Source organism: Pongo pygmaeus, chromosome 10 (assembly GCF_028885625.2).
Source record: "Pongo pygmaeus isolate AG05252 chromosome 10, NHGRI_mPonPyg2-v2.0_pri, whole genome shotgun sequence".
Classification (NCBI taxonomy): domain Eukaryota; kingdom Metazoa; phylum Chordata; class Mammalia; order Primates; family Hominidae; genus Pongo; species Pongo pygmaeus.
In genome coordinates this window covers 86,104,310-86,127,028 of record NC_072383.2, presented here as the reverse complement: position 1 = coordinate 86,127,028, position 22,719 = coordinate 86,104,310, and the positions used below count along the sequence as shown (strand labels likewise).

Sequence of the window (22,719 nt, the reverse complement as noted above, 5' to 3'; positions counted from 1 at the left end):
CTGATATATCTTTAAAAGAAATAAATAATTTAAGTTCTTCACTTCTATCTTCTCATTGGCCTGATTTTTATTGCAACCTATTTTTGGCATTCCATTTAGTTATTTGTGAAATTGCTAAATGGTGACCTTGGCACAGAATGCCTGACATTCTTTTAAGTGTTTAACCCTAGTTTCTAACCCCAGCTCAATATGCCTAACCTCTACATTGCTGCTGAAGCAGTAAAAATACAATGAAATGTACAGACCATTAGTTCCATTCTAAATGCTCTTAGCTTCCCTGGAGACTTCAAATGCTTCACATATTTCCAGAGTTCCAGAACAAATACTTTAACAGAATATTAACCTAAGGAAAGCAGATGGATCCTTTGGTCGAACATTAAATGATGCCCTGTTGAGTTTAAATAGTTCAGCATAATGTACTTTATGACTATTTCTTCAAAATGAATATCCTGAGTTAAAACAAAGCCACGCCCCTAAGGGGAGCTGCTGTGACTGTGTTTCTGCACTTGTCTGTAGGTCAGGAACAAGTGAGAAGTGATTAACTGTCTACCTACTACTTTTTTTTTTTTTAGGGGGTGGTATATTAATTTCTTAGGGTTGCCATAACACATTACCACAAACTTCTTGGCTTAAAATAGCAGAAATTTATTCTTTCACAGTTCTAGAAGCTAGAATTCTGAAATCAAGGTTTTGACAAGGCTGGCTTCTTCTGGATGATCTGAAGGGAATCTGTTCCATGTCCAGTTTCTGGTGGCTGCTGGCCACCAATGGCATTCTTTTACTTGTAGATGCATCCCTTCAATCTCTATCTCCATTGTCACAGATAGCCTCCCTGTGTGCCTCTCTAAATCTTCACATGACCTTCTTATTAGGACACCAGTCTTTGGGTTTAGGGCCCATCCTAAAGCAGTATGACCTCATCTTAACTAACTACATCTTCAAACACCCTATTTCCCAAAAAGATCCTATGCTGAAGTTCCTGGTAGACATAAATTTTGAGGAATATTATTCAACCCAGTACAGACAGGCGCAGTTTCAAGTCAAACTTGTCTTATTTTGATGGAGTTTTGAGGTAAATATTATTATTATTATTAGAATTCAATGTCACCAGTTCTCTTCACCTCTTTGTAGTTAGGGAAACTACATTTACTAGCCCCTTTGCATTGCATGGTACTTTGCGATTAGTCTTGCACAGTGGTCCAAGACTGGGAATTAAAAGACTTACTTTGGGCTGGGCGCGGTGGCTCACGCCTGTAATCCCAACACTTTGGGAGGCCGAGGCGGGTGGATCACGAGGTCAGGAGATCGAGACCATCCTGGCTAACACGGTGAAACCGCGTCTTTACTAAAAATACAAAAAAAGTATTACTTGGGCATGGTGGCGGGTGCCTGCAGTCCCAGCTACTCGGGAGGCTGAGGCAGGGGAATGGTGTGAACCCGGGAGGCGCTCGCAGTAAGCCAAAATCACTCCACTGTACTCCAGCCTGGGTGACAGAGCGAGACTCCATCTCAAAAAACAAAACAAAACAAAAAGACTTACTTTGAGACTTAGCTGCTGAGGAGCTGATGTGGATGTCTCCATGATTATTTCTGTTCCAGTGATGCCAGAAACTTGGTGTTGAGAAGGAAATGCCACACATCAAAGTCACCTGGACAGCGGCCTTTATCTGAGTGAGAAATAAACTTTTGTTATTATGACACTGTGATATTGGTGATATTTGTTACCAAAGCAAAATATAGACAATTCTGACTAACATAAGTTTCTTTAAACCCCAAACCATCTTTTAATATGAGTTTATAGCTCACAGCTTAATCAGTAGGCTGAACTTGGAGCCTATATGGTCTTAGCTCAAATTTTTTATTCCAAACATTTAAGTTTCCTCTTCTTTCCTAAAAGTTTGATTCCATTTACAATTATTTGTTGAACACATTTATATTGAGGACTCTCTACACATATACATTAGAACATGTTTGATTTATATCATCTTTGACACTTGAATATGGGCAAATAAAGCCAGATTGTTGCTGAACTCTTGAAAAAGCTATTTGTATTAACAGAGTTGTGACATGAATTTTTGTCATTTAACTATTATAAAATTCCCAGTGGTACTCCACTGGCAGAAAATAAGACTTTAAAAAATGGTGTTTCTGTATCAAACAAAAATTTGTTGAGCTTTGCTTTAAACTCTAGAACTTAGCTTCAAAGTAAAAGCTTTTATTATTGAAAATAAAAATGGTAATCTGTAGACAATCTTACAGTGGCTACAAAGAATGCTGTGACGTTTCAGACATATGTTCAACTTCCATCTCCATCATGAGTTTATTTTGAGTCTATTTATACACAGTTCATTTGAAGGGCAAAAATGAGAAGTTATACTCAAATGGCAGGGGTCCAAAACTCATGTCAGTTAAGCAACAATTTTATGTGTAATATAACCCCCTGCTGGGGTGTCTCAAGATCTTACTAGAATGTTACATAAAAACTCAGCGTTAAAACACAATAGGGAAACTAATTTAAAATGGAAAGAATGCAATTATTTCCCAACAAGAACGAACTAGAAAATGTTTCAAACAGGTTGAAGGGCAGTGTTCACTGATCTGAATATGCTGATCCACGGAGGAGCTGAATCTATCACAGCATAGAAAATAGTCTGGTCTGAGCCCCCTCTCTGAAGCTGCCTGGCTAAATGGCTTTATTACAGTGTCATGAGGCAGAATGTCAAGGGTGACCCTCTGCCATGAATGTTCTTTATTTCAAAGGTCCTTCAGGAAATCCCTGTGTGCTCATTGGCATGGGTGATCAGGAAAGGATCAAGGTCTTCTAGAGGTTGTGAAACCAATCTGGTCTCTTGGCATCTTTCAATATGGGATGACCTCAAGCTTAATGAGACACGATATTGCTCTTAACTCAATCCCCAGCGACTGTGGACTTTGAGAGTTCATCTGGGCCTCCTTCGTGTCATATTCACAGTCTTGAAATTTAGGTCAAATTCTATTCATTCAATAAATATTTCTTGGCTATTTTCCATGTTCCAATTTTTTTAGGCTTGATTGTGCAAGGATGAAAAAGGCAGATGTGGTCTCTACCCTTCTGAGACGCACAGTCAAATGGGAAGAGTAGGCATTGCATAAACAATAAAATAGATAACAATTATTGTGATTTATGAAAGCTTTCATGAAAGATAAGTATGATAAATGATAAAGTCCTCTTTATATCTCCTCACCTCATGATACCTTGGTAATTTGAGAGGCCTCTTTTTGAACTGCATATAGAAGATCATTAGTTTCCTTAGTCTTCTTTTTCCTGTGAACGTAAACAGTTTTGGTACTTTGAAGTTTTAACTGCTACTATTGAAAATGTGTAATTTGTTTTTCTGTTAAACCTGCTTTTAGTCCTAGCAAATATCACTTTTTCCGGAAGAAATGGAATTCTGCAACATAACCCTGTAATCCTCTCCCATCCCCAGTCAAAAGTATATTTTTTCCAAAGTCCTCTGGAGAAGGACTGTATGTCATATATCTTTACATCCCTCACAGCACTGAACTGAATGCTTGTCATATTATACATCAAGAAGATACCGATAGGTGTTGATTAGATGAGGGGGCATTAAATACTCTATGTTTTATATAAAATGATGGCTTATGAAAAGAAAAACTAACAGGTATGTGGAGGAAAGTATCTGACTTCATGTCCTTGAGAGTAACTCAGTAAAAAGCGGTATTTACACAAATATTGAAATACTTTCAAACCCTTTAAAGGTGTCAGTTAAGAACTTAACTTTCTGCTAACTTGAGGGATTTTAACTGCTTGTTGTTGGCTTTTTTTTTTTTTTTTGAGACATAGTCTTCTTGTGTTTCCTAAGCTGAAGTGCAGTGGCTATTTGCAGGCACGATCATAGTGCACTACATCGTTGAAAGCTTGGACTTAGTAATCCTTCTCTTGCCTCAGCTTTCTGAGTAGCTGAGACCACAGGCATGCACCGCCATGCCTAGCTGTGTTGATGACATTTAAATTCACATTGATTATCATGGAAAAGAAGTTTAATGAGCTACTGTTGTTGAAATACACAGATTTGAAAATGCCTAGATAAGTTAAATCTGTCCTGTTCTCATATCATATAGGACTTGAACTTTTACCATTTTTTTATTGTTGTTTGTTTTGAGACGGAGTCTCACTCTGTCACCAGGCTGGAGTGCAGTGGCACAATCTTGGCTCACTGCAACCTCTGCCTCCTGGGTTCAAGCTATTCTCCTGCCTCAGCCTCCCGAGTAGCTGGGACTACAAGCATGTGCCACCACACCCAGCTAATATTTGTATATTTAGTAGAGACGGGGTTTCGCCATGTTGGACAGGATGGTCTCGATCTCTTGACTTCGTGATCCACCTGACTTGGCCTTCCAAAGTGCTGGGATTACAGGTGTGAGCCACCGTGCCTGGCCAAACTTTTATCATTTTTGATATAAATTGTTTTCATTATTCTAAATGAAATAATAACCTGCTTAATAGTAATAGTCTCCTTATCCTTAGGCCACTTACAGATGTCTTGTTAATCTCTCTGAATTCCTGACCCACACTGCTCTAGCTTGAACACTGTCCACATTACATTTTCTTTGACTCACCTATATATCTTGAATCATCGGACCCACAGGAATCTCCCAGTTTCCACTTAGTGTTCCAGACAATCACCAAAGGCTCCCATAGTCTCTGCTGAACTCTGATCCCATCTCTACTTTCCCTTCACCTTAAAGTACTGCTAACTCCAAAGTAACCCCCATTTGCAGCATTCTGGATGCTCTGTCTTTGGATCTCAATTTTTCCTCTGTATAGTCCAACCTGACTCATTCAGTTAGGACCTAGAATATCTAGTTATTGTGTGGGGGGCAAATGCCAGAAGTAAACTCAGCCAGAAGAAAAATAATCATTGCCTCTCAACTGCCCACAGGCCAGCCTAGCACCCATTCCTATGAGAAAAAGGAACCTAGAAATTTAATTCTAAATTTTTATCTTATCCCCATGGCTTCCTAAAACTATTTCACCCTGGTGCCTACTAGCCTTTTGCAATTTTTAACTTTTTGCCAGCCTAAATGTTTCCCAATTGGCACAGTGCAGTGTCTGTCTTCTTCCTGCACCCTTTGGCTCTGACTTTGTTGTATCTGTTCCTAGGTCTACTTTTGCCTTGACCTTGGCATTTATGAAATATTTGACTCTTGGCTGTGATCTGATTATCTTATTTCTCTTCTGTGGTTCTTCCTTTGACTTTTCTAGGAGTTTTTCAGATCTGATGACCTGTTTGTCTCTGTTCTCCACTGATTTTTACAGTGCTGGCACTACAAGATAATCACCATTGTTAAATAAGAGTTTGTCTTGGGGCTTGTGGTACCCAGAAATTATGATCGGATATATTAAATTCTTACCATACTTTCCAAGAAACCCTGTGTGTTCTTTAAACCATTTGAGTTTAAAGATATAAAACCCCTCCTGGTTTATGGCCAAGCTCTATTAGTGATGGTTAATCATAATGAGAGGCTGAATAAAAACTAGAACGTTGCTTAGACTTTAAGTTAAAAAGGGAAAACAAATCTCTCCAGGTTACGAAGGGGGATTTACTTTCCTAAATGTTCTGCAGGTAGCTTAAACTAAACATGTACAGTGAGGGTAATGTTTTAAAAAAATTATTGATGTGCTTTTTATTTTGCCTTTCACAGTACAAGACCATTGTCTTAGTTTGCCTGAGGCAACAATATGCCTGAGGAAGATTAGGATTTGTTACAGTAGAAATGCAAACAGAAAGCACCCAAACAATAAAAATGAGAACGGATAAATGAGTAAGAAGAAAGAAAGCCTTCCTGGGGTTGAGGTTGGTTCTGGCAGTTTGCCTCCATAATGATAAATCAGATTGTTAGCTGTTCTCTAGAGAGGAGTTCCATTATTTTTATATTCCTCATATTTGCAAATAAATAATCCATCTTGGAGCAGTCAATTCAGAGCTCCTCTATAATTTAAAGAGCATAACCCTTCTCTCTGTGAAGTCTTGTCCTGTGGATTCTGGAAAGAAGAAAGAGACAGAGAGAGTAGAATGAAACAACTAATTATAGGTGTACATTTTCCTTTCTCTGGGCTCTGGACAAGAGATATGTGGGAAAAAAGAGAGAGAATACTAGCAAAGTCAGAGAGAGACCCCTATTTTCCATTTGGGACTTCAGAAGAAGGAAGATACTTGCAGGGGTTCTGAAAAACACTGATGCAGAATCACTTCAAGTGTGTCAGTGTAGCCTGTTAAGGTAAAAAAGTGGTCCCAAGTGTGGCTTTTCTAAGGCACCTTTGATTCCCTAAGGATCTTGCCAGAAGAAGGTCACTATTGATGAAATAAAGTGATTCCCAAATAAGGATTGAAGGGAGGACCACCCCAACCAGGGCCAAATAAGGGTTGCAGGTAGACCTCTGAGGTTTCTACAGCAAGATTTGTGGTGAAGGTAGTGAGATATGAATTTCACAAGCAGCAGTGTTTGTGCCAGGCCATGGCCTTTGAGATGTGTTAGTCATAGGCTTTCAGCATCAGAAGAGAGCAAAGCAATCAGAATCCAGGAGGACAAAGGGCACTGTTGAACCACCTAGGAATAAGAGCAAGACACCATAAGCATCAGAGGAGTCAGTGTTTCCTCTTTCTTGCCATAAAGGCAGTAAGCCATACTCCTCTCCCAGAAGCAGGGATTAATCATGTGAACATATTTTATCCAAGAGATACTGGATTCAAACTAATTTTTAAACTGTTTTGCACATATAATTATCCCCAAGAATGGATGGGGCTCTGGAGAAAGGCCAGTTTACAGAAAAAATACAAAATTCACTTTTTCTCCATAGTCTCAGATTCCAGTATGAGTGCCCATGATTTCATCATATATTGCCTTTTACCCCCATCCTCCTTCATCACTGTCTCTAGCACTGACGTACTCTCTGTTATTAAGGATCGACATCCAGAATCATCTTTGATTCCATTTCTCCTTTTCTTTCAACATCGAAATTGTCAACTTTTGAAGGTCTTACATTTTTTATGTTCCTTTGGTTTTTTCCTTTTTAAAAATTTCAACAGCTTCTAATTGGTCTGCTTTCTTGTTGAAGCTTTCTCTTCCAATCATTTCTGTACATGACATCTAGATTAATCTTCTCAAATGAGGATCCTGATTCTATTACCCACTTTTCAAAACATTCATGGTTTATCATCATGTACTCAATTATAAGAAAATGTCTCAATCCTGTATAATGATTCTTCCAAAATATGACTACATCCTGCTTTTCCTGCTTTATCCTCCCTTTATCACTATAAATATTCAGTGGGAAAGTCTAAGTGGAGTACTTCTTAAGCAGGGTGCTGCAGGCTTTTAAGTCCTGGTCTGTTAGCTGGTGCTGTTCCTTTGTCTGGGATGTGATTTCTGCCTTACCTTCTCTTGTCTTAAAATTTCCTTGTGGATAAATCTACTCTAAACCTCATAGCGCTCAATCCTCATTAATGTTTATGAGGATAGGGGTTTGGAAATCTTCGTTAAGTGCAATTCACAATGTGATTATTGTATAGAGTTCACTTTGATGACGAGTAAGCAAAGAGATCCAAGAGAAACTGGTGGTTATCCTTTGCAAACAAATGAGAAAGTTTCACAGGAAACAGGAAAAAGATGTTAACAGAATGAGAATAAAATAAAAATAAGTTCTGAAGATCTCTCCTGTGATTCTAGAGAGGGCCCCTGGGTGCGGGGCTAGAAATTTAGACTCTACGTGACAGTTAGGAGGCAGCCAAAATTTGCCATAAGCCAGTAATGTCTGGAATGGGGATGGAGGAACAGGATGTGCTGGCACCAGGAAGTAGGCCATAGAGAAGATTGCAGTTCAGATGAAAAGAAGGAGGTTGACTTAATTGGTACAACTTTTCTCATCTTCAGATATTTCAAGCAAATGACTTGTTCACAAGACCAGCCATCTGCTATTGTAGAAATGAAGAAAAGGAGGTTTTTTACTTTTCTCTGTAAGCCACTGATCACATGATAAATAATGTGTTTTTTTTGTTGTTGTTGTTTTTTTGGTGCAGCTTATCACTGTATTTCTGTGCTATCAAAATAATGTAATTTAAGTGACTCAAAGATAGGGTAGAGTTGGTGCATATCTGGAGTGTCTAAAAATCAGGTAGCTTCTTGATTTGAAACCAGATTGGAGTTTTATAGGGAAAGGAGAAGAGATGGGCATGTGTCCTTATGGTTTGGCTCAGGTTAACAGTTTTTGTCTTTAATTCCTGCAAAACTTTCAGCTGAAGTTTAGTCTCATTTTTATGCCTCTTGCTTGGAATTGTTAGTGCAATCTCATCTTAGTAAATGTAAGGAGAGTACTTTCTGAGAACTGTTTTTATAAGGCTTATGGTTGTTCACTTGGTCAAGGTTCACAATGTGGGGTAGTAGACAAGGATCAAAGGCCAGAAGGAAACAGAGGACCCTCTATTTTGTTTGCTTTAATCCATTTATAGTGCTAGCAGGACTTTTAACTTGTGTATGTGAAAGAATGTCTACTACTTTTTGATTATAATACATAGGCCCTGTTAAACAATAATAAACAACATGAGATGATTCATAATGCAGTAAGATGAAAAATTTCATCTTGGTCAATGGAATTCTCTTAAGATAAATTATCAGCATTTCTTGAGAAAATATACTTTGTTTAGTCTAGGAAGGTGGAGTGTCAGACCCCAAATACATGCTCAAGAAAAAAATACTATTGCTAAACTGTTGTGCAGTAGACATAGAAGCAAATTTTCAGGCTCTTGAGAAGGGGCAAGAGGAAATAAGGATAACAGAATGAAAAGAAGGTCAGAGAGAGGGAAACATCTAGGCTGGGCTCTGAGAGAAGGGCCAATATAATTCATGATGGCAGAATGTTCAGGAAGAAAATTTTACATACATAAAGACTGATATTAATTTTTAGGTTGTTTACTGTAGAGGAGAGGATGTAAATGCCCTCCTCTGAGTCTTTTATGGAAATATCAGTAAACTAATCATTAATTTTACCTATGCATGAGTATATCCTTTCAGGAACACTCAAAGACGTATTGAATTCTAAGCCAAAGTCAACACAAATGTAGTGCAAGCTGCTATAAGAATTAGAGAATTAGAAGTTATCTGACATCTGGGGCACAATAAATTTTTAATCTGGGTATTTTTGGTTAGTAAGATAGCACATAGGGCTGACAAAAACAAATTCATTCTGACGTTTAAATGTAGATGCCCTTTTCTGGTTATTGGCTCCTTTTTTATTGTATGCTTTATCACTTTAAATACACATCTTGAATTTCTCTTTCTCTCTCTCACACACACCTTGGTGCCAACCAGAGAAGAATGAAGGACCATAAATATGAATTATTCACTCATTCACTCATTCAGTCAAAAAGAAGTACAATACTCAGTAAACAATTTGTTCACCCACCCCTGATTCTCTTAAAGCAGAAGCCATCTGACCCCTCTGCTCCCATGATACTGCATGTCTTTGATTAAAGTACTTATCTTAGTATTTTATAATAGTTTATTTCCAATTCTACCTCTTCCATTAGATTATTTCTCAAATATTATTATTTATAGTTTTATTTACAATATATTATTCCTAATGCTTGACACTGAGTTCTATTGTATTTCTATATTTCCCCTAATTTGTCAGAATATTGTTATGCTACTTTCCTTCCTCAACTTTGTCCTTTTCTTTGACTTTGCTCATTATTTTGTCTCTTCTCGATGGGCAATGCTCTCTCTCTTACCCCTACCTCTTCTTCTCTTAACTGTAAGCTCCTTGAGAGGAGGGTTGTGCATTCCCACTGACCTGGGCATCCCCAGCATCTGGCCAGAATAGCTGCATTGCAGAACTAAGCTGTTGTTCAGTGGACACTCTTGTGGCCATCGGCAGGAGCTTAGTACCTAGAACATAATACATGATACATAATAAATGCCTTTTAAACAACACAAGTTAAATGGATGTGTAAGTAAATGTTCTCTATTCCTAACCATTTCACAATGGTTAGGAATATTGGTGCCTATAATTTACCAGACTATCTGTGGAATTGATACATTTTATTTGTTCTTTTTTTTGACATCTGCCTTATATTATTTATGTGTGTAATTGTGTGTATCTGTATGTGTCTCTGTGAGAGACTATATTTGTATCTTTTCTTTCTGTTTCCCACCCCCATCTCACATTATAAGTTCTTTTATGAGAGGAGCAATGTCTTAGTTATTTGGTTTTTAACACACTGGTATATTACATGTAAACACTAATAATTTTCAGTTAAATTATAGCTAGAAGCATTAATTTTAAATAGCAACTTAAAAATAGTTTTAAGTGGATTATTGTACTTTCAATAAGGTTAGAACATCTTTGATTGTAGGTACAATGTTGTACCCTTGTCCATGTCCTGAAGATTTTGTACCATCTTGGGCATATAACAGCACATTCAGAAATGCCTTCTGAATTATTAATTTTCATTTCCCAAGAGTATAAATTATTTTTGAGTAGTGATTTTAACATTGAAGGTTTTGACTTATTTGGCATCTGGATGTATCTGACAGATGATTTAAAGAGTCTTATAATTATAAAATATGATCGTTTATAGAGACAGAGGTACATATGGTGCACCTTTTGAAATTAAATAAAGTGCCTGAGTCTAACATCTGTGTGGAAAACATCCATCACAGCAGGTCTTCCAGAAACTATCTGATACTTTCTTTGCTTCTACTAAAAATAGTCTTTCATCATGCCTGTTCTGTAAAAGTTTACTATTTTCTTTCAGATACATGCCTTTATAAATTTGGTTTTATTTCTCAATTCTAACTGTCCTTTGTATTCATGAGTTTATTAGGTTAAATTTATATATTGTGTGAGGATGTAGACTAAGATGCTACTATAAAGGAGTCCAAGATACAAACTTGAAGCCTAAGTTTATTCCTCTCGAATGTAGCAATCCCGAAGTGAACAGTCTAGGCTGGCTGGGGTGACTGTGCCTTCCTAGGTCATTCAGGGACCTAGTTTCACTCATTTTATTGCTCTATTATCCTCTATGATGTTCTCATCTACTTTGTCAAAGCTAGATCACCATGTCCACCATCTAACTGCAATAACTAGGAAGAGGAAATCCAAGGCAAACATCTTTGTTTTTAAGGGGAAAATCCAGAAGGTACTCACATAACTTCTCACATCCTATTGGCCAAACTTAGACACAATGTACTGCTTAGCTGCAAGAAAAACTGGGAAGCATAGTCTGTAAGGTGGGTGAAGAGATGGCCAGTGAAAATCCCAAAGAGTCTGTCTTTTAAAAGAAAAATTAGGCAACAAATACTGGTGAACTGTCTGACTCAGTCAGCTCCTCTGACCACTCCATAAGTACCTTCTCCCCACATGTCAGCATACTGTTTCTTTTTCAAAATCAGCTAGTCAATGTTCCTTTATCCTATTCACAAAAATTGAGGCTGTTTGAGTGTTACACTTTCCTCTCTGACAAGTTTGAACTTTGACCTTTGCAATCTGATAACTCATACACTAATATACAAATTCTGCATGTCCCTGACACCTAATATGCAATGGGAAGCTGGAACATAAGAACAACCATGATAAACTCCTGTTATTAAAAATAGGAAGAATAGGAGCAGACAACCGCTTTATAGAAATGACAAAAATCTGGTATGCAATGATTTTAAGGTCCTTGTTCTTGCACTGGACTAAATTCTTCAGCTGGGCTCTTGACTTGATCTGTGAGAGGAACTCTCTGATCCATTGTCCTTTAAGTCACATAGCTCTTCCCTTTTGGGTTGGGGTAAGCTTTTATTCTTTCTGCTACCTTTCTCTGCCACAACTAAAGTATGCACTGAGAATATGCCCTCCATAAGCACTGCTTTAGGGACAATCGTAGGTTCTTGTTGGTCAGATTTGGGGCTTCTTTGCAATGAGGTCTCCTTTTTCAAATCTCATTAAGATTCCAGCCTACTTGTGTCTAATAAAATTTATGTAAAAGTCACCACACTAAAAGATTCCTTTATTCATAGTTTTTAAGCCGGTGAGATTTTCTATTACATGCTGTTTCTGTGCTCGAGCCCTCCCTCTCACCTTCAATATAATACTGGCTAGTCTAAGGTTGTGACGGTTAATATTGAGTGTCAACCTGATTGGATTGAGGATACAGAGCAGTGATCCTGGGTGTGTTTGTGAAGGTGTTCCCAAAATAGATTAACATTCGAGTCAGTGGGCAGGGGAAGGCAGATCCACCCTTAATCTGCTGGGCGTGATCTAATCAGCCACCAACGAATATAAAGCAGGCAGAAAAACATGGAAAGGAGTGACTGGCCTAGCCTCCCAGGCTACATCTTTCTACTGCGCTGTGCTGGATGCTTCCTGTCCTCGAACATCAGACTCTAAGTTCTTCAGTTCTGGGACTTGGACTGGCTCTCCTCGCTCCTCAGCTTGCAGACAGTCTATTGTGGGACCTTGTGATCTTGTAAGTTAATACTTAATAAACTCCCATATAAATATATATCTATTTCTGTCCTTCTAGAGAACCCTGACTAATACAGAGGTCATCTAAAAATACAGACTTTAACTAGGAAGTTAATCTGAACTTCGAACCTAGTTTGCTCTCATTATTTGACTAAAAATTCTTACTGGGAGGATTTTAAGAAAGGCTCTGAAGGATAGGCTTAGCTTCTGCTATTTCAAGCACAAAAGCAGTTGATTTTTCTAGTCCTGTGAAGCCACACATCTCTCAGTCAAAGTAGATGAAATGCTGCAGACAGAAAAGGCGTCCATAAAGAAAGCCCTGTTTCCTTCAATCTCTTCTTGCAAGCTGGCCTGTTATACATGAGCTCTTTTTTATCCTGAAGGACTTTTCTAAAAAAAGCAGGGAGCCATAAACACTCACCAATATCCTGAGTTTTCCAATCAGTTTTCTAGAACAGTAAGATCAGCATAGATGTTGCTGGAGTTCCAATTTCTCACAGGTCGCATTTCTTTTCCTATTGATTTTGTGGAATAAATAGGTTATTAGCATCTCACAATTAATATCTGTTTCTTCCTCTTCATCTACCTAATTGTTAAGCCAATGACAAATATTTTGAGTATTTATTATTGTGGTATCTCACATCTCTGATCAAATTTTTATATTAGGTAGGCTATAAGATAAATCTTTATAACAAATGAACCAAAAATAATTATTTTACATGAAATTGAAGGCTGTTTCCTCATATTTTCACAAAAGGAGAGCGATCAAGACCAGTAGAATAGGTCTACTTCAGAGAGTCATCCATGCATCCATGTTTAGAATAGGATAATATTCTGCTTGATGTTCCATCATTATGTAGGGTATGATCCTCTTCCACATGGATTGGAGGCAGAAGAAAGGAAGTTCAGAATAACTTCATCTTCAAGGCAGTGACACTATACTTGCACATGTCTTTTGTGATCACATCCTGTTTGACCTAAACTTAATCCCTTGGCCACACATGTCTGCTAGGAAGGATGAAAAGTCAAATCTGTAGTTTAGTTGTGTATCCTAATTCCATGTAAGCTAAAATAAGGTGTTTTGTTGTTGTTGTTTTTGTTTTTTTTTTTTGAAAAAACCACAACAAAACAAAGAAGAAAGAAGAGAAGGAAAGATTGAATTTGTGAGGACAGCTAGCGACATAAAAGATTAATTTGCAAAGAACGTTTAATTGTATTCAGTTTCAAAACAGTTTGTTGCCTACAACTAAGGATAGATTTTATCCTGTGTTTCAAAATTGAAGCATTAATAACAATCATCTCTTGGTGTTTACTAAGTATAGGCCATAGAAAATTTTCCCATTCTCTTGGAATGTCATCAACAACATAATCAAGAGGAGTCTTAAAATTTGGAAGACATAGCTCCATCATGGCAATAAGCAAACACTTGTTTTTTCCTGGTAATTTTTAAAATTATTCAAGTTGAAAGTAATGCAATATCTGTTAACTGATTTTGACTTTTCTTCCTTAAGCAATTTATTTGGGTCATTGTATTTTTTATACTACTCTTTAATATATTCTCTACAGAATTCTTAATTGACTGCAAAAATGATTAACAGTAGGCTCCCCTGCTGTTCAACTCAGTCATTCATGACTTCACCAGATGGTTTGTTTTTTTGGGCCAATGGTTTTTCTTCTGATTTTTTTTTCATGTTGTTTCCCCTCCCCTGGATACAGTCAAGATCTGAAATATGATGCTCAGTTTTAATTTTATGGCTAAAATATAAAATATTATGCAGATAAATATTTTACTTTCTTTATACTTAAAGCTAATGGCTAGAGTGTTTGCTATTGTGGGCAAGGCAATTTGAAAGTATACTTGTTTTCTTCAATTACGTTCTTCACATAGTCCCTTGTCATTGTTCTCTAGTAATTCAAGTGCCATTAGTTTTTGCCACCTTTTGCAATCTTCCCTTTGGTTACCCTATTACTTTTATGGATTCGTTTTATTTAACACTTTTTAAAATATGTTATTCAAAGTCCTGCTGAGGAAAACTCATTAGCTGTTACTCACCTAATTATTTTTAGCCTGTATAAATAGTACATAGATTAAGATGCAATTAAACAAAGAAAAACAGAGATATATAAATGCCTGAAAGATTTTCGTGTTTTAATCAAGTTATGTCAATCTATCTGACAAAGTATTTATGAAATTTTAACTCTTTCATTGGTCATATAACATTTTCAGAGGCAATGTTTCTTAGTAAAAATAATATTTTTAATAATTTGCTGTATAAATGATTGGCTTCTAAAACTGGTAAAACTTTCAAAGTTCTTCCACTATGTTAGCTTATTAAAGTAATTAACCTCAAGTCATTTGCTCTACATTTTTTGATATTACTGACTTCTAAAAGGTGAGGTTTGACTATGTATTTACATTTTTTTGATATTAAAAACAAGTTTGAAACGTGGTAAAAGAATATTTTTAATTATTTGTTTTTTCTTAAAAACGTGGCAATTTAGCTTCAGAAGTAATGAAATCACTGAGTTAACTGTCATTTTACAGATAGAGAATCTGAGATTTACATAATTTAGATAACTTGTCCAGGCTTACACTTTTAGCTGGGGGAAGTCCAGAAAATTTCATAGTACCTGCTTATCCAGTACCCATCCAGTGTTATTTATTTGTAAGGCTACCATAATACAGTACCACAGACTGGGTAGCTTAATCAATAGCAAGTTATCCTCTCAATTCTGGAAGCTAAAAGTCTGAGATCAAGGGCACAGCAATATTATTTCTTTATAGCCCTCTTTCTTTTGCTTGTAAATGGCCACCTTCCCCTTGTGTCCTCACATGGTCTTCCCTCTGTGCCTGCTTCTGTGGTTTAATCTCCTCTTCTTATAAGGACAGCAGTAATATTGGATTGGAATCTATGCCCAATGAGCTCATTTAAGCTTAATTGCCTCTTTAAAGACCCCATCTTCAAATGCAGTCACATTTTGAGGTACACATTCTGACATTAGGACTTCCACATATAAATTTGGGAATAGGGTAGACGCAATTCAGCCTGTAATAGGGACATTGGCCTGTCTTTGGGCCAAGAGCTCTCCAGAGGAAGAAAATATCTGGTGGTCAGCATAAATGCTTTCCAGCCTTTCTGGTGTGTTGGAAACCAGAAAAGTGAAAAGTAAGCCTTCTCTAAATCAGTTTTCAATTTTTATACAATGACCCTGAATTTGCCCCAAATATTTGCAGAAAATAGTTACAGGAATGCAAAAGAAACAAAAACAATAACTTTGAATGAAAGAACTAACATTTTCCTAAAGGAAACCAGTATTAGAAAAGGGAATTCTTGTGGGGTGGGGGGAGGGGGGAGGGATAGCATTGGGAGATATACCTAATGCGAGATGACGAGTTGGTGGGTGCAGCGCACCAGCATGGCACATGTATACATATGTAACTTACCTGCACATTGCGCACATGTACCATAAAACCTAAAGTATAATAATAATAATAATAATAATAATAAAAGAAAAAAAAAAAAGAAAAAAAAAAAAAGAAAAGGGAATTCTATGCAGAGATCATGTTAACCATGTTGGCCAAAGCATGAACAGTATCCAGCATAGAGTAAGCCCTCAACACATATTTGCTCACTGACTATGTCATTGGATCAATGAAGATATGAAGATCTTCATAACTATTTATTCCCCTAAAACTCTGCTACATAGTGAGTTTGTGGTAGAGTGCTTCTAACCTGCCTCTTAGCCAACAAATGAACAGCCCCAATAGGCATTTACATGAGATCTAACTGTACTGAATCTCAGTACTGTCTCAGAATGCTCAGTTATAAGTAGTATAGCACCCTTTATTTTTTTCCCATTTAATCTACAATGGCTACAAAATGCATCTCACAATATAATGTCAATAGATAGCCATCTCAGCATAGAGAGCTCCAATTACTCTGGACTACTTCAAAGCTTACTCATTAATTTCAAAATCAAAAGGTTTTATAACTTTTGAGTTCCTCAAAATCGGTACAATTGACATTGCAACTGGATAATTCTTTGTTGTGAGGCACTGCCTGGGTATTATAAGATGTTTGGCAGCTTTCCTGGACTTTACCCTCTAAAAGTTAGTGGCACTCCTCCAGTCATAACAAGCAAAAATGTTTCCGGAAATGGCCAAATCTCTTATGGGCAAAATCACTCTTGGTTGAGAACCATTGCTTTATTTTGAATATCTAGACCATGCTCTTTGTGTATATTTATAATTATTAAATTATCAATAAGTTAGATTATTGGAAGGTCACCTAAGTGTGCAACTGTATAAAAGAATCACTTTTCCTGTCCTTATGTAAACCAGTTTTGCTGACACAAAGGTTTCACTTTCTTTTTTTCTGACACTTTATTATTCACTGAAAAATAGTCTAATTACAGTCTTCTTCTCTCAGTCATAGTTCTAATTATTAGTCACATTGACCTTTCTGTTAAATAAAAAGAAACAAACTACATCATAAACCATAAAAGCAATGACATTAAATGCTAGCTGTGAAGAAGTATATTAATTATGTACTCCTAAATTAGAATGAAATATCTTCCCAAGTCCTGTATTTGAATATGTTTGAGAGAGTCTCTTTAGAAGATTTCTTTATTTTTAATGGAGCAGACAGCAGGCGTTCATGACCGCAAAGTTCTCTTTGTGAAAAAATTAAATAAAACTTTATTTATTGATTAATGAAGAGTTCTGTGGAGTTGGCAGGCAACCTCAAATGCTTTCCGACTTTTTAAATCTGTAAAAGTCAAATTAGCCATCATTTTGTGGAGTGTGGTTGACAATGAAGACAATTTTCTGCAAACACTCAACAAGACTGAGTTCTGTTAGCGTGTGAACTGAAGAGGCTGCAACTCAGCCGGAGTCTCTGTAGTTTCATATTTAAATATTTTTGATGTGTCATATCCAATTTCAGTATTTCCTTCATATAAAAGCTCTGATGTAGGCTCTGTTCCTTTTCTTTGCTGGCTTTACAGCCAAATAATGTCTGTGTAATAAAATAAACTATTACCTTATTTTAAAATCAATTTTCAGAAACTTCCCTAGACTCCTTCTAGGAATTGTCTCTGACTAAATATGAGTAATGTGCACACTGGCCCTTCTATAGTTATAATGCCTTCCTTATTAATAGCTTTCATTGTAAAAATATATACATATTCAGTTGTTTTCAGTATGAGCTTTTAAGATTTGAGTTTAAAATATTACTGATTGAAAAAATAAAATTTTATTTAAAAAACATAGGCTAATTAAGAAATCCAGAGAGAAATTTGACTATGAAAATACAGTAAGATAAAGACTTTGAGTTTAAAGTCTGGAAGGCTTATGAAGGACATGTTAATGAACCAATTCTCACAGCATTCCAGTGTTGATGTAGTTTGAAAGAGCATAGAACACATGGTGGTTCCAAACAGAGTCATTCTTTACTGTAGATGAAATTAATTCAGGTCATTGGTTCCCAGTGTTTTCAAGAACAAGGCATCACTTTTGGTTTTTTGGGTTTTTTTTTGAGACAGAGTCTCACTCTGTCACTCAGGCTGGAGTGCAGTGGCACTATCTTGGCTCACCTCAACCTCCTGCTCCGGGGTTCAAGTGATTCTCCTAGCTCAGCCTAGCTGGGATTACACCATGCCTGGCTAACTTTTTGTAGTTTTAGTAGAGACGGGGTTTCACCATGTTGGCCAGCCTGGCCTTGAACTTCTGACCTCAAGTGATCCACCCACTTTGGCCTCCCAAAGTGCTGGGATTACAGACATGAGCCACTGCACCCGGCCAAGGCATCTTGAAGTAATGATAAAATATATTCATTGTCTCATTTCATTTATTCATACATTCAGCAATGCATATTTATTAGGTAACTATAATAAGTAAGTCCTTTTGTAGGCTTGGGAATATAGCAAACAAAAAAAGTCCCTGACCACATGGAGTTTACAAAAGAAAAAGTGAATAAACAAAAATAAATTATAAATACATACTATGCAATATGGCAATCAGTGCTGTGTAAAAAGTAAAGTAAGATAAGAGAGACAGGAAGTTCTTGGGTGTGTGGTGGTTAAGGAGGCAACTCTTAGGTCTGTTTCCTAGAAGTACAGCCTGGGATGGAGATTCATATTCAAAAGGTTTATTTGAGGAAAAGGATTATGAGCACAAGGGAAGTGAGGCAAACAGGAGAGAGCTGGGTGAAAGATCAGCAAGAACATGGGCTTGGCTGGAGACTTTCAGGTAAACCACAGGAAATTCTGGAGCAGCAATGATACTACAGAATCCATCCCTTCTTGAGGTAGCCTCTGGGCTTTTGGTAGCCTGTGTCAGTTGGTTGTTTGCTGAGGTGGTGTGGCATGACCTAGAGGGAAGGCACCTTCTTTTGGCTGAGATCAATGGTCTGGATAAATAAGGGTCAGGTGTAAGTTTTGTTCAGTCAACACCAACAGCAGCTGAGGATGGTGCTGCAGTCTGTCAAAGGGGTCTAGATGGGATTCCAATAGTATTTTCTTGTACATTTGAGAAGGTAATGAGAATGTGAGGGAGAAAGATAGCTAAATATCTTTGAGAAGAACATTCTATAGAGAACAGTGACTGCAAAAGACTGAACCTTGCTTAGCTTGAGGAACTGCATTATGTCCAATATGACTAGAATCATGTGAACAAGATAGAACAGAAGGAGACATGGAATGCAGGAACAAGAAGAAATCATGTGGGAACTTGTGGGTTATAAAATGAGATGGGAAGTCAGTTGAGTTTTCTGAGTGGAATGCATGATTTGGTTTTATTTTTAATATATTTACTTTGACTGCCATGGGAAGAATAGACTATAAGAAACACAAATATAAACAGAAATTAATACTTGCCATTTTTGTAACCTTTTGTTGAACAAATACATGCTATCAAAAAGCTATAGTGAATTTATTAATGCTTTAACATGGTCTTCCATGGGACAATTACAATTGCATTCATATAGATTTTGTAAGTACTGTGTATAGGCAGGGGTTATATTCAAAATATTCAGTGGACTGAATAAAGAAAATGTGATACATATACACCATGAAATTCTATGCAGCCACAAAAAAGAATGAAATCATTTCCTTGGCAGCAACATGGATGGAGCTAGAGGCCATTATCCTTAGCAAACTAACACGGAAACAGAGAAGCAAATACAGGATGTTCTCACTTATAAGTGGAAGCTAAACATTGGGTAGTCATGGACATAAACATGGCAACAACAGTCACTGGGGCCTACTTGAGGGTACAGGGTGGGAGGAGGGTGAGGACTGAAAAACTACCAATCAAGTACTATGTTGATTACCTGGGTAACATAATTCTCTATACATCAAACCCCTGTGACATGCAATTTACTTACATAACAAATGTGCACATGTACCCTCTGAACCTAAAATAAAAGTTGGAAAGAGAAAAAAAAAAGTGTTTAACAAACAATATTCCAATAAGTCATTATGGAAGCTGATATTCAGCCCCAAATGCAGGCAAGATACAATATTTATTCAGTCTACAGACATTGCTTGCTACAGATTGTAACCCTCTTGTGATATGACCCTTTTCCTTGAGTGTTCAAGCTTTGATACAAGATGATAATTTTTCATCTATTCTGAGAAAAAGAAACAAACTCTCTTGGACCCAATGGGGTGGTATTCTATGATGAAATGCAGAACTTAAGAAAAATGCCAGATATAGGATAGATAGGAAGGTCTTAATTCGGAAAACAAAGGATTTTGTAAGCCAGCAGGTAGGGATCTATAAGCTGAAACCTGAAAGTTGAGCTTAAGGGCATTTCTCTCCTAGGTATCTTTATTAAACATTGCATTTATCCTGTAGACTGCATCACTTTTTGATGTTATTCTGTCTACCTTGCAGATTTCATTCTCTCTAAAGCAAGCACCAAATCTCTTTTATTTATTGTATATTCAGAGTCTACCACAGAGTCTGGCACTGTATAGGTGTATAAGTTTGAACACACAAGTGCTGTAACAACAGGATACCTAATTTGATGATGGGACTCACTCTGTGAAAAGTGGTTATGGTTCAAAGACAAAGAGATGCACTCTGGGTCAAATCAGGAAAGGAACTTCCTTCTCTCTAAAATAGCAACAGCTTTGCCTAGGATTGGTGAGTCAAATCAAGTAAGCCTCATTAGAAATATGCTAATTTCAAAAAGTTACATGGGTAGCCCCTTGCCACTGGATGTTTATATGAAAGTGAAATTAACTTCTGTCATTATATTTTTAGATCTTTTTGTAATAGTAGCTTAGATTATACCCTAACAAAGGTATCAACCATAAACTGATGTCCTGTAAAACTGTCTTGAATCCTAACATTTGCTCTGGATCCCAGACATGTATCCAATTACCTATTCAACATTGTTACTTGAATGTCTGCTAATAAGAACGATTGATTAACTCTGTTCTTTGAATGTATTCTTCTTTGTTTTTTCCATTTCAGTATATAGCACCCTCCTTCACTCAATCAGCCCTGGAAGAAAAGGTCTAATTTCTTATTTATTTCATTTACCCACTTCCAGTTCATCAATAAGTGAGGTTGAATCAGCATACAAAATAGACACCCAGCCTGATTGTTCTTGCCAATCCTACCTCTGAGTCCTAATTCAAGCTATCCCTCTCGTGTGCCCAGATCTTCATCTAACTGGTCTACCTTTTTCCACTCTTGTCTTAGAGTCTAATCTCCACAAAATTGCCAGGGTAATCTTTTAAAAGTGAAGCTCAGTTTGTATCAGTTGTCCTCTAAAAGCTGTTAACATTCTTCTGTCATTATACTTAGAACAAAATCTTAATCATAGCTTTATTTTTTTTTTGATATTTCACTAATTTCACCTTCAACGACTTTCTCCATTGCTGATTTCATTCTGGTGACAATGCCTTTCCTTTCTATGTAAGAAATCAAATCTTGTTTCTGCCATGAAGGCTTTGGACTTACAAATGCAATGAGTATTTAACCAGCGCTTTACTTGGTAGAATTTAGCCAAGCAGTTTGAAATCTTGATCATCATCCTCTCATCTTCTCCACACCCCATTGCCAAAGTCTTTGTCAAAATGCCAAATGTGTTGATAAAAGATTGTGCTTGTAATTCTTGTTATGGTACAATTTCTCCTTAATCCTGAATTTCTTAGAATAAGTACATGAGTAAATGAGAGAATGAGTGAACAAAGTGAAGTACCTAATATGTGTCAAGCATTGTGCTTGGCACTGTCAAGAATTTAAAACATTTCAAGTATTTGGACATTTTATGTGATGCCAGTGGCATTTTCTGTGAAAGTCGTCATGCCATTTAAAATGTTTTCAAATATGAATCATGTTACAAAATTCATAATGTTATATGTCATATATAAAGAGAAAGAAAAAAGGTTTATAATGTATTTTAAGCAATGTGTTACTATATAATACTAACAACTATAATGGTAGTTAATAAGTCTTTTGGAAAAGGCCAAAGAAATATTTGATTTCTGATGCAACTTTGACTAAAATATTTAAGTTAGAAATAAAAACATTCTTATTTTGCTATGTCACATTAATTACAAAATTAAAAATTGATATTTTATAGAAAAAAAGACTATACTTGCACTCCTCATTGCCTTCAATCTTTTTCCTCCATAGAGTTGCATTTCTCACTCTCATTTTAATCAGATTTCTACTTTGATAACCCCTTTTCCTGTAGTCTTTCTTGTGCACCCTATATACATTAGTGTGCGTGCATATGCACGTCCGCGAACACACACACACATACACACATTTCATTGTTCTCCATTCTCTTTCCTTGCTTTATTTCTTCATACTATTAAGAGATTTTGTATGGTGTATTATGTATTTATTTGTTTAATGTTATTTTCTTCTGATGAAAATAAAAGTTCTCGAGCAAATGATTTTGATTCTCCTTTTTAGAGTCTTATCCTTAGAGCACAGACAAGTGCTTGATAGTTTTCAGGTTCTAAGCTGTTTGCAGGTGCCATTAGCTATTTCAGGCTGAAAACTTCATAGATTCTTTCAGTGCTCCAGCCTGGGGAACAACAGCCTGGTTTGTTCTCAGGGGTGGTCCCATCCTTTGAGATTCTTACTTCTTTTCAACTGGTGTATATATGTGTGTGTATGAGCATACTGTCTGTGAGTGTGTGTGTGTGTGTAGGTGTGTATATTAGGTTTAGGTTGCTATTTC

At 36.7% G+C, this 22,719-nt stretch overlaps 1 long non-coding RNA gene across 1 annotated transcript in view; it reads left to right on the top strand.

Moving 5' to 3' along the window:
- Window positions 1–22,719, top strand: part of LOC134737605 (uncharacterized) — a 185,512-nt gene that overhangs the window by 46,013 nt on the left and 116,780 nt on the right. The window lies entirely within an intron of this gene.